This window comes from Eptesicus fuscus, chromosome 10, assembly GCF_027574615.1.
Source record: "Eptesicus fuscus isolate TK198812 chromosome 10, DD_ASM_mEF_20220401, whole genome shotgun sequence".
Taxonomy (NCBI): Eukaryota; Metazoa; Chordata; class Mammalia; order Chiroptera; family Vespertilionidae; genus Eptesicus; species Eptesicus fuscus.
In genome coordinates, this window is record NC_072482.1 from 94,191,152 (window position 1) to 94,202,996 (window position 11,845).

Here is an 11,845-nt window from a genome sequence, read left to right on the forward strand (position 1 = left end):
GCTGGAACTAGGAAGAGGCAGGGTCCAGCAGAGCAGCTGTCATCCTGGTAAACTCATCTCTTTCCCGTACTAGTCAGAACCACTAACACTTAATTCATATCAGCCTAATCCTGACGTGGAAGGAAAGCAGAAACTTCCTGTGATGAGACCAGCTTCCAGGAGCGAGGAGATGGTGAGTTTCGCCCGAGGCGCCCTCCTCCTGGCTGACAGAGGGCCTCTGGAGTTTCCTAGGCTGCGGGGCTAGGTCCGAAGTGACTCAGATACATAAATCGTGACGTATCCACACAGTAGCACTGAGGATGTGCAGTCTAAAAGGACATTCAACCATATGGTTGGACCTCACAAAATAATATCGAGCAAAAGAAGTCAGACCCAAAAGAGCACATCTTGCACAAAAATGTGAAAGCAACCTATGCTGGACCTAGCCTGGGACCAGGCACACAGTAGGTATTCAACAAATGAATTCTGAATAAATACATTTACTTATACATATTACTATACAGTATATATCACTATCCTAACTAATAAAGAGGGAATATGCAAATTGACCGTTACACCGTAACAAAGATGGCTGCGCCCACAGCGGAGGCCGAGTTCCCTTAACAAGCCTGAACTAGCAATCAGCAGGGACCTGAGGCTGTGCCCCCTGCCTAGTGGGGCTTGACAGGGGATCTGAGGCTGCGCCCCCACCCTGGCACCAGGCCGGGGGACCTCAGGCTGTGCCCCCCCACCCGGGGGGCTTGATGGGGGACCTCAAGGCATGCCCCTTGCCCTGGCCCAGGCTGGGAGACCTCAGGCCATGCACCCCACTCTGGCGCTGGGCTGGGGGACCTGAGGCTGCACCCCCTGCCCGGTGGGGCTTGATGGGGATGGGGCCAGCCGGATCTGAGTCTTGCGTGATTTCAAGGCATGTGGGTGGGCGGGGACTTGACTCTGGGTCCCACAGCGTGGCCCAGACTCTGACAGGAGGAAGGTTTTCATATACATTTTACTAATTTTCTTTCATCTCTGAGACTTCTATTATAGAGAAAGGGCAAATAGCAATATTAAAATATTTCCTCTAATTAATTCCCTTTTAATGTGCATGAATTTTGTGTACCGGGTCACTAGTAACATATATTCTTTGCTAATATGTATTTCATGAACTTTTTTCATTTGACATGTTTCTTCTAAGAAACAATGTTTATGCTACTCTTACAACTAAAGCATCAATCCCCAATTGAAATATTTCCCTTTTAAAAAAATGAAGACTATTTTCTCTAATCCTTAGGGATTTTTCTCTCTGTCATCATCTAGCCCCCACAATACACATTCTACCAGTGATTTAAAAACTGTTTTTTCTTTCCCCATGGAATTCTATATTCAAAGGAAGGTGAAGTATATAGAATCCTGATAAAACATGAAAAAATATTTTAATGTTCCCTAGTGGGTGTGGGGTGGGGAGATCATGGCCTACCTGTCCGTTTTGCCTCTTCTGAGAAGATCAAGCTGGGGGGCCCTTGAAGAAACTCTTGAAACCTCATAGGTTGGATCTACATTAGCAGTTCCCAAAGTGCATTCTGGGAACTGCTAATGTAATGGGAGCCTGGGAGTACCGAGACCCTTCTGGGAGGGTCCGCAGGGTCCACGCTACGTTAGTAACACTGCTGAGCTGCTATTGGCCGTTGTAAACTACTTTCACCAGCGCGGAGACAGTGGAGTTTCCAGAGCCACCGCTGGGGGATGTTCTGAAGCGCTGGGCATGCAGGCTTGTGTATTCTTTTGTGTTAAAATGTTCTCACTTCTAATTTCTATAAGGTACACATTGGTAGCTATAACTTACATAAATTAAAGCTCGTAAGAGTTGCCAATAATTTTGTGGAAAGTATTCTTGAAACCAAAACGTTGGAGAACTCCTGATCAACACCACACCTTTGCCTGTGAGGAAATTCTACCCACGTGGCATGTATCTTTGTCCTCTTATTTTCACCCTATCTCGCCAGAGCCATTTTTAATGCACATTTTTTCAAGGTGTATGGCCTGGCCATCCACCCTTCACACTGCTTGCTGTTTGTGAACAGCTTGATGAGCCTGGGAGTGCAGGAAGGAGTCTTTCCCGCTCACTCGAGCCCCTGCCCTGGGATTTGCCCCTTTCCTAGGACAGCTGTGCCTGCAGCTGGGCCCACGGGTCCTCAGTCCTCGGCTCGCTCCTGAGTCTCATTTCTTCATGATGGTCACTCCACTTCTCAGTTCCTATAAGGAGCACGTCCCTTACTATAAACTCAGCCAGCAATGTGAGGCAATGGGGAGAATGAGGAAGTTAGTCAGCTATAAGAAAAGCACCATTTCCCTCTGGATATGTAATTCTAAAATTTTTTGAGCCTTTAAATGAGATTTGGTCATTGTTAAGGGTTCTATTTTTCTCATGTAGAGGATCATGTCTCTAAATTTATTATTAAATAGGATATGAAATAGACATATAAACATATTCATCCCAGTAACAACTCTTCTGAAAAGTAGCGTAATGGGTTATATGTTTGTTAATGATGTGGTAACTCTAGACATCTTAAAAAATAAATAAAATGCAAATGCTATGAGTTACACTGAAATAAAAATTCTCTCTAATCTAGTCTCCACCCCCCCCCCCTTCTTTTTGACACTAAGAGTCAGATTTAGGGCATAGTCTTGAAACTTCCAAATCTCCTGTCAGTTTCATTAATAACAACAAATACAATTTATATCACTTTAAACAAATACAGAGCTTGTGACCTGCAAGAATGGCTGCGCTGCATTTCCCACCGTGTACCTCCTCATCGGCCCACCATGCCCCCTGCAGGGAGGAAGGGCGGGCTGAGCTGGGGGAGTGGAGGTTATTAGCAAACACAACAGGAAGAGTGAGTTAGGGCTCCCGCGTCTTTTGAAGCAGGAATGTCTGGGCTGTTCTTATAGAGCGGTGTATGGGAGGTTGTGACAGTCATCAGATAATTAACAGGTAAGTTTGTAACGGACAGAAAGCACCGCCAGCAGCTGTCCTGGTGGCTGGCGGGGAGCGGGTGCCCATCCTCAGTGCTGCGTGCCGGCACGTGGCCTCCTCCGTGGGGCGGAGCGGTGGGGACAGGTCCTGCTTCTGCAAACCGCCGAGTAGCTCCAGTGCAGTTTCCCGAACAGCAGCAGAGACACCTGTAACCCAGTGCGGAGCTGCAGGCAGGCATACGGGTGCTCACTGGGATGAGAGAGATGGAGGACCCGTCCCTGCAAGCCTTGCCCACGTGGCCAGCAGACGCACGTTCATGCCAGTGCTTTAGAATCAGGCCCTTGGACTCTCGTTTTGCCAAAGTAAGGAGGCCTCACCTGAGACAGACGAGAGACCACAGGTCTCAGCATCATGAGTCCTGGACAGCGACTGCTGTCAGTGACCGGGGCGCAACCACGACCGTCTCCCCACCCCCCATTCCAGGGCCTGAGGCCTCACCTTCGTTAGGGAGGGGAAATCCCTGCTGGTCCCATCCCGGGTCCTCTAGTTCCATCCGCCCCCCGGGGGTGGGGACGTCAGACTGTGCCATGTCCATGCTGTGCACAGGCTGAGGCCTGCAAACCAGGCAGGGGAGTCAACAGGGGAGTCTCGCTGGCTCACCTCGCTGGCTCTCCCTCTGCCAGGAACTCGCTGCTGTCCTGCCCAGTCTTCCAGCCAGATGGGCCCTACTTCTCTCTTTAAATGGGGACAGGGGATTCATTAACTTGCCAAGTCCTTTTCATACACTGACGCTGTTATAATGAATTAGCAGTAAGCTCCCCGCCTGCTCTTCTCTTAGAAACTTCAAGGGAAATCTGTGGGTGTGTGGGAGGGCGGGAGAGACATTCCTGCTCCCCCAGCCCAGGGTCACGGAGGCTGCCTGCGGAGAGGGCAGGTAGGGGCTTGGCCCGGGCTGCAGTACATCCAGCCCACGTCCTCTCAGGTCATTTCTTTTTTCCTGGCAGGAGCAGGGCTGTCTTCCAGCCAAATTCTAGCCCCGTGGCATGAGGCTTACCTGACTTTCCCCCACGTTCGCTGGGACCACAGCACCCCTGAAACGCGGCAGTGTCATTGCATCTCACGGGATTATTATTCCCCGTAGCACCCACAAATGCCCGCATTTCTGCAGTGGACGCACATATTAAATTCGCCTCTCAGAGATAATTAATTTATCTTTGTCCTGGCAGACAAAAGAGCCCCCACATACAATAATATGTGAAGAACTCTGTGTTTGCAGAAAGCTGGCTTGAAAACTAGGGAGGTTAGAACAAAATGTTCTTTTTCAACTACCTTCTCCACTTGCTGAGATCAAGACAAATAATTAGAAATAAAACATCCTCAGATTAGGTGATTAGAACCTGAAAACTGATGATAAAACTACCAGTGTCATGGGCAATGCACCAACTCACATATATCACCTTAAGAACTAAAGAATCCTTCCTTTCTAATGACACACACACACACACACACACACACACACACACACTATAATGTCAGATGCAACCCCAACCATCAGTTAACTTCAACATCATCCAGCAGGTTGTCTTTAAAAGAGGAAATTATGAAAGCTGAGGCTCTTAGTTAGCAGTCTGCAAAATTCATGTGCGACATTTATAAAAAACTTGAACAAAAAAAGTAGAAACTGTGGAAAAATATTTAGTTAGCCTCATGCTTTTTAAATGCCTTTTAAAGAGGTATTTTCTCCATTTTACTTTGATTTTTTTTTATTTTACTTAGTGCTTTTCTCATTTGTCATATGAAAAAAATTATGGAGGCTTTCACCTCCCGGTTTAAATTTTAGAAGAGAAAAGTATTTGTCATTTTGAATGTGTGTGGTCCCTTTCGCAGATACTGCGCCTTATTTGGTGTCTCCTGAGAAACTCTCCTGGGCATGGCCTCGGAGGGGCCCTGGCTCCCGGGCACAGCTGCTGCGGTGTGGCCTTAGATGGGCCGTGTGGCCAGCATCCACGCAGCTCCCATAGGAAGAAGGGGCAGGGGGTCTTCATCAAAATCGCAGCCTGGCCTGACCGAGCTCACCAGTGACTGGGAACTATGCTCATTGGGTGGCTTGGTCTCATTTACACTTTAAAAAAACATCTTTTTATTGATTTGAGAGAGGAAGGGAGACGGAGCAAGAGATAGAAACATCAATGATGAGAGAATCATTGATCGGCTGCCTCCTGTACGCCCCCTACTAGGGATCGAGCCTACAGCCTAGGCATGTGCCCTGACCAGGAATCGAACCGTGACCTCGTGGCTCATAGGTCCACACTCAACCATTGAGCCACGCCGGCCAGGCTCATTTGCACACTTTAGTTCGGTTCAGCTGCCAACCACAGCATGCTTCTCACCCTTAGTGGCTGACACTGGGCAGTGATTTCTTCTCTTGGTTATGAGAGCTTTTCTGATGCACCAGCCCTGACGGTTTTGACTGAGACCCAGGATGATCCGGGCTGCGGGTTAAAGCTCCGTAATCTCCCAGGTGAAAGGGCTTTGGATGAGAGAGGGCAAGGTCAAGAGGTGATTCTGGAAGCCTGACACGGCCTCCTACAGAGAAAATGAATGAGCGGAATGAGCTGAGGGAGTGAGGACAAGGGTATGCTGGATGGACAGGGTGTGCAGGAACGGAACTGACATGCACAGGGGCTCAGCCCTCCCCTTCCGGGTTGGATGGAAGGGCTGGGCCTTGTGGTGCTCTTCACACTGCACTCCCGGGCTCTTCCTGCAGAAAAGAGAACCACAAGCTTCCTCCTGCCTTTGGCTCGAAAGACCTCATGCAACATGCCAGGAACTCGGAGACACACACGTTAGAAAGTCTGTACCTTTCCTACATTTTACACCTGTTGATCGCACAAGTGGGCCCAGATGCCATCTCCCTGAGAAGCATCCTTTGTGACTGCAGTAACTCTCAGAGGGCAGCCACGTTTCCCACAGGTCATCCAGTGGTGATCGGCAGCCTCCCCTGAGGCCCACGGAACCCAGACGCGGGCCTCGCCCCCAGCTCTGGGCCAGCAGGTCTGGGCACAGGCCTGCGAGTGCGCAGTCCTGACAAGCGCACAGCCCACGCTGACACAGCTGGTCTGGGACTGCGTGGGAAAGACTGCGGAAGAGCCGGAGGAGTGAAAAGCAAGCGCGTTTTCCTCCGGCATCCTGGGCACTGGAGGTGCCCTCCGGGGCATTTTCAGAATCACCAGGCTATTCCACGGCCCCAGCACCTCGCTGGCTCTCCTGCGTGTCTGGCCCTAGGAATGGGCCTGCAGCCCTGACGACGTGGAAGTTCACACTGACACGGGGACGAGCTGGAGCCGCAGCAGGAAGTTCACAAATGCTCCATTTTAAGAATGAGCACAATGACCGGCCTCCAGGCAGAGGTTCTGCTTCCGCTTTGACCAGACCCCTGGGTGCACCTGCTTCTGGTTGCTACGCTCGGCGCCGTTTCCCAGACAGAAAGCTGCCGGCTGCTCCGGGGGACGTGTGCAAACGTCCGTGTGCCAGAGAATCCCGCACCTTTCCTAGGTGGCCCCAGAGATAGGGCAGGCGCTGCTCGACTCAGAGCCCCAGCATCTAAGGCGGTAGATCTCTGCTCGTTTTTATTTTACCTTTTTTCAAGTGCTGCGGTGTTCCCCTGTGGGTGACTCACTTCCAGTGGCCGCGGGCTGAGGAAACCAAATGGACCACAGGGTACACGAGCGCGTTCTGAACTGTGCAGCTGGCTCTTTGCCTGCAGGGTGTCTAGTCCTCATTAAGAATTTGTTCCCCACAAACGACACTTCTGCAAATCCCTGAGCACTGATGGCAAGGCTTCTTTATCATCATCTACCGGAATGTGCCGTGTGTGTGTGTGTGTGTGTGTGTGTGTGTGTGTGTGTGTGAGAGAGAGAGAGAGAGAGAGAGAGAGAGAGAGAGATCATGAGACTCTCTCTTTTCACTTGGACATCACAAATGACGGGTAAATCAGTGCTGGTGGAATCTCTCTCGCCTAGTGAGAAGAGGCAGTTTCGAGTGTAAACACCAGTCCTTTGCACACTTTGCTGCACATCAGAACCCCCTGGGGAGCTTTTAAAAAGTCCCAACACCCAGGCCACATCCTATGCCAGAGAAGCTGTGATTTCTGGAGACGGAGTGTGCTTTAAAACTCCACAGAGAACGTCAATATGCAGTCAGATTTGCGAACCAGTGGTCTCAGCAATCAACCGTAGGCACCAGACAATCTTAGAAGCAGCAGGAGCATTCCTGCCCAGGGTGGGAGGTGGGGCTCAGTTTCCCTCCACAGATGAGCGCCAGCTCAGGAGGACTTCCCTGACTCACACAGAAAGTGAGAAAGTTGGGGTGACTTTGGATCTGTTGCAATCCTGTGGTTGATTAAATGGGGCCAGAAATTCTTTGTTTCTATCAGGAGATGGATTCCACTTCCCCACTCTTTGAAGCTGGGCTGGTTTCATAACTTGCTTTGACCAGTAGAACGTAGCAAAAGGGCTGTGGGGTGAGTGCTGGAGCCCAATAGGACAGGTGCTTCACTGGGTGTGGAGAGACAGGAAAAGGACATGGTTCCCAAGCCCCAGGAGCCAGGGTCGTGTTCCTATCGTGTCCTTTCAGTTTCCCAAGCCATTAGCTGCTGACAGCACGCAATCTCTGTCCCTACGTGGGAAGTCATACCTGGCTCTTGTGGAGGGTCCCGCGGTTCTCCAGTGCAAAGGAGGGCGCAGTGCTCCCCTCAAGTTCTAGGGATTGGAGACTGGATCAGGAATGAGTGGGACCTTTCACCCACAGCCTTGAGGGGCTTCTTCTGGGCAATTCATTGATGTAATTCAGCATCGAGAATTAATTAAATGCGAAGGCTTTGCCTTCCACTAACCACTCCAATTGTATCACCTTCTCATGTAGATCACACACACACACACACACACACACACACACACACACTCACTCACTCACTAAGGCTCCCATAACACAATACCACCAGCTGGTGGCTTAACCAATAGACATTTTTCTTGCAGCTCCAGAGGCTACAAGTCCAGGGTCAAGGTGTCTGCAGGTTTGGTTTCTCCTGCGGCCTCTCCCCTTGGCTTGCAGATAGCCGCCTTTTCACTGTGTCCCCACGTGGCCCTTCCTCTGTGCGTGAGTATCCCTTGTTCTCTGTGTGGCCTCATCTACTCTTCTTAGGAGGACACCAGTCCTACTGGCTTAGAGCCCTTCCTAATGGCCTTCGTTTCAACTTAATCACCTGTGAAAGCCCTCTCAAAATACAGTCACCTTGTAAGGTGCTCTGAAAAAATTAGATGTGCATATATACTTTGATTTTTCATTGACAGTAAGTGTGCCTGCATATGTTTCTCTGGCAAGGGGTTAGCATTGCTGTGTCTTATGTCAAAACCTTCGGATATAGCCCAGCCAGCATGGCTCAGTGATTGAGCATCAACCTATGAACCAGGAGGTCACGATTTGATTCCCGGTCAGGGTTGTGGGCTCGATCCACAGTGTGGGGCGTATAGGAGGCATCCCATGGATGATTCTCTCCATCAATGATGTTTCTATCTCTCCCGCTCACTTCCTCTCTGAATAAAAGCAATAAAAAACCCACAGAGACAGACAAATGGGAGAGGGAAGCAGGTGGCTTGAAGCAGCTCATGCTCATGCCTGAATCACTGAAGGTGAAGGCCAGGAAACTGCAGGAAGTCTGGAGGCCACACAGCCCAGCGCATCCCACACACACTGGGCTTCTCCAGCCTGCACGCCAGGCCAGGCATCTTCACACCCCTCACCCCTCGGAGCATGTTCCCTGGGACACAAACCCATCTCCTTCCGCGAGTTTGCTCAAGTTCCTATTCAGAAATAATAATCAAAGAGGAAATTACAAATTTGGCGGTTCTTTTCTCCCTCCTCATTTTAAAACTCTCCTTTCTGTGATAGGCAGACGGGACTTCCTTAAGCCAGTCGCTTAGTTCCCATTTTCTCTAGCCGGAGGCATTTCAGATAAAAGGCCAGGTTGTGAGACACACAAGTCAAACGTTTCTTAACTGAAGGGGAATTCCACAGATAACAGGAAACCTGGGAACAGGAGGGAGGGTGTTTGCGAGAATCCAACATTGTGTATTCATGCACAAACTCAACAGATTGTGTTAGAGAATCTGTCCAATACTCGTGTCTGAGGAACCTCCTCCCAAATGAGTCCACAGACCTTTGCTCCTCTTCCTCGGTGGAGCCTTTGGGAGGTGCCAGGAGAGACCTCCCAGACTTCCCCCATGAGGGGCTGGAGACATGGCAGTGGGAGGTGCAACCTCCTGTGGCCAGGGAGGGGAAGACAGGGTTCCATAGGGAAAATAGGAAAAGCCTACACAGGAACACAGTGACACAACGCTGCATCGCAATCCTCAAACTGGAATTGTCAACAAAAGCGGCCAGATGAAAACCTCAGACGCTGCGGGCACTGAGCCCGGGGCCAGAGGTCGCGGCAAGAAGACTGGTACATGCTGCCATGTCCCTCCCAAGTCCCAAACGTGGTTTTAATTCTGTGGTTTGTTTGCCATCCTGCACCCAGTTATCAAGGTGGAAGGAATGGGTCCCTGTAGGGACCACTGGTGAGCATAAAGCACGCAGCCATGACTGCAGCTAATGGTGATGGGAGGCGGTCAGATGGCAGGCACTCACTAGCTGGGCCCATCCAGGGGGTAGCCCAGTCAGGAGGAAGGAGGAGCCGGTCATGCTCCAGCTTGGGGGGCTGAGTGGGAGGGGAGAGGGCATTTCCTATGCCTGGTTTTCTCTGTGCTCCATCCGGGAAGTGACTCGGACAGTGTGACCAGAGGGCAGAAGCCTCTCCCAGCTGCCCCTCAGAGGAGCTTTTATGAGAGCTCAGGAAGAGAGCCTCAGCCGTGGGAGCAGGCGGCTGCAGAGCAAGAAAACGCCTGGTCTCTGGGTCTGAGCTGGACGGGGGCTTCCTCACTATTGGTGACTGCGAGAAGCCAGTCTCCCCCCAGCAACAGGAAGTGATGTGCTGTGACCACTAGTGACACTTGACTGGTTGAAGGGGATATAAAAGCTTTAGAGTTCAAGTTCCTTCACATTTTTCTCAGAGCTGGGTGTTTCTCACAGCAATAAGCCTACTTTTCTCTTAAGAGGAAGAAAACTATCCCTAAGTAAGAACTGATTTCCCCTTCTGCCGTGTCCAGTACTCTGCGTCCTTTTGAGTCTGGAGACGGGGTGGCTGTGTCCTAGGACAGTGGGGCACGGCTGCCCGACATCAGAGCACTCCAGGCTGTCGGAGCACCCCTGTCCCCGCAGGACCAGGCCGGTTTCTCTGGAATTCTTCGATTCAGCATCCGTATTTTTCAAAACCCTCAAAGTTTAGAGTAAATCATAGTCCTCAAATGCAAAGGTTATGATTAAAAAATAAATAAGGCCAAAGATTTAATTGGAAAAGTATACTTTGTTCATATTCACATAACATAAAAGCTACCAAGGGATTCCACCCCCAGAACTTTCCATTAATAAAAAACAAAACATATACTGAAAACAGTGATGAGAAAATTCAGCCAAAAGTAGAATTTTCCAGAAAGTTAAGGGCAAGTGACAAAAAAAGCCTATCATTGAAAAAGCTGCTTTTCCAGGAATTTCCTCTTAAATCTGTTTGCAGTGACTGTCTCATTTCAAAGATGGATAAACAGCATTTGCCAAAAAGCCCCACCTCCGGCTGCTGCTGAGAAGCTTGGTGGAAATGCCCACGACAGAGTTAACTCAGGCTGACTCAATGCGGGCTTTAAAGAAAAAACGAACAAATGCTTAACAGTAAGAGCACACGTGGGTAACAAAATGAGTAGCAGCAAAGTGACTAGCTGAAAAGGCCTGTCTTGATAGCAAGGTCTGAGGGCTCATCCTGCAAACACAACTTTCAAATCAACCTTCCTTGTGATGGCAAGGAAGCGGGTCTCCCATGAGATGATACTACGTTCCGCATGGTCCTGAGCATCTCTCATTACATGATACTACGTTCTGCATGGTCCTGACCGTCTCCCTTAGATGATACTACGTTCTGCATGGTCCTGAGCATCTCTCATTACATGATACTACGTTCTGCATGGTCCTGACCGTCTCCCTTAGATGATACTACGTTCTGCATGGTCCTGACCGTCTCCCTTAGATGATACTACGTTCTGCATGGTCCTGACCGTCTCCCTTAGATGATACTATGTTCTGCATGGTCCTGACCGTCTCCCTTAGATGATACTACGTTCTGCATGGTCCTGACCGTCTCCCTTGGATGATACTACGTTCCGCATGGTCCTGACCGTCTCCCTTGGATGATACTACGTTCCGCATGGTCCTGACCGTCTCCCTTAGATGATACTACGTTCCGCATGGTCCTGACCGTCTCCCTTAGATGATACTACGTTCCGGATGGTCCTGACCGTCTCCCTTAGATGATACTACGTTCTGCATGGTCCTGACCGTCTCCCTTAGATGATACTACGTTCCGCATGGTCCTGAGCATCTCTCATTACATGATACTATGTTCTGCATGGTCCTGACCGTCTCCCTTAGATGATACTACGTTCCGCATGGTCCTGACCGTCTCCCTTAGATGATACTACGTTCCGCATGGTCCTGACCGTCTCCCTTAGATGATACTATGTTCTGCATGGTCCTGACCGTCTCCCTTAGATGATACTATGTTCTGCATGGTCCTGAGCATCTCTCATTACATGATACTATGTTCTGCATGGTCCTGACCGTCTCCCTTACATGATACTACGTTCTGCATGGTCCTGAGCATCTCTCATTACATGATACTATGTTCTGCATGGTCCTGACCGTCTCCCTTAGATGATACTATGTTCTGCATGGTCCTGACCGTCTCCC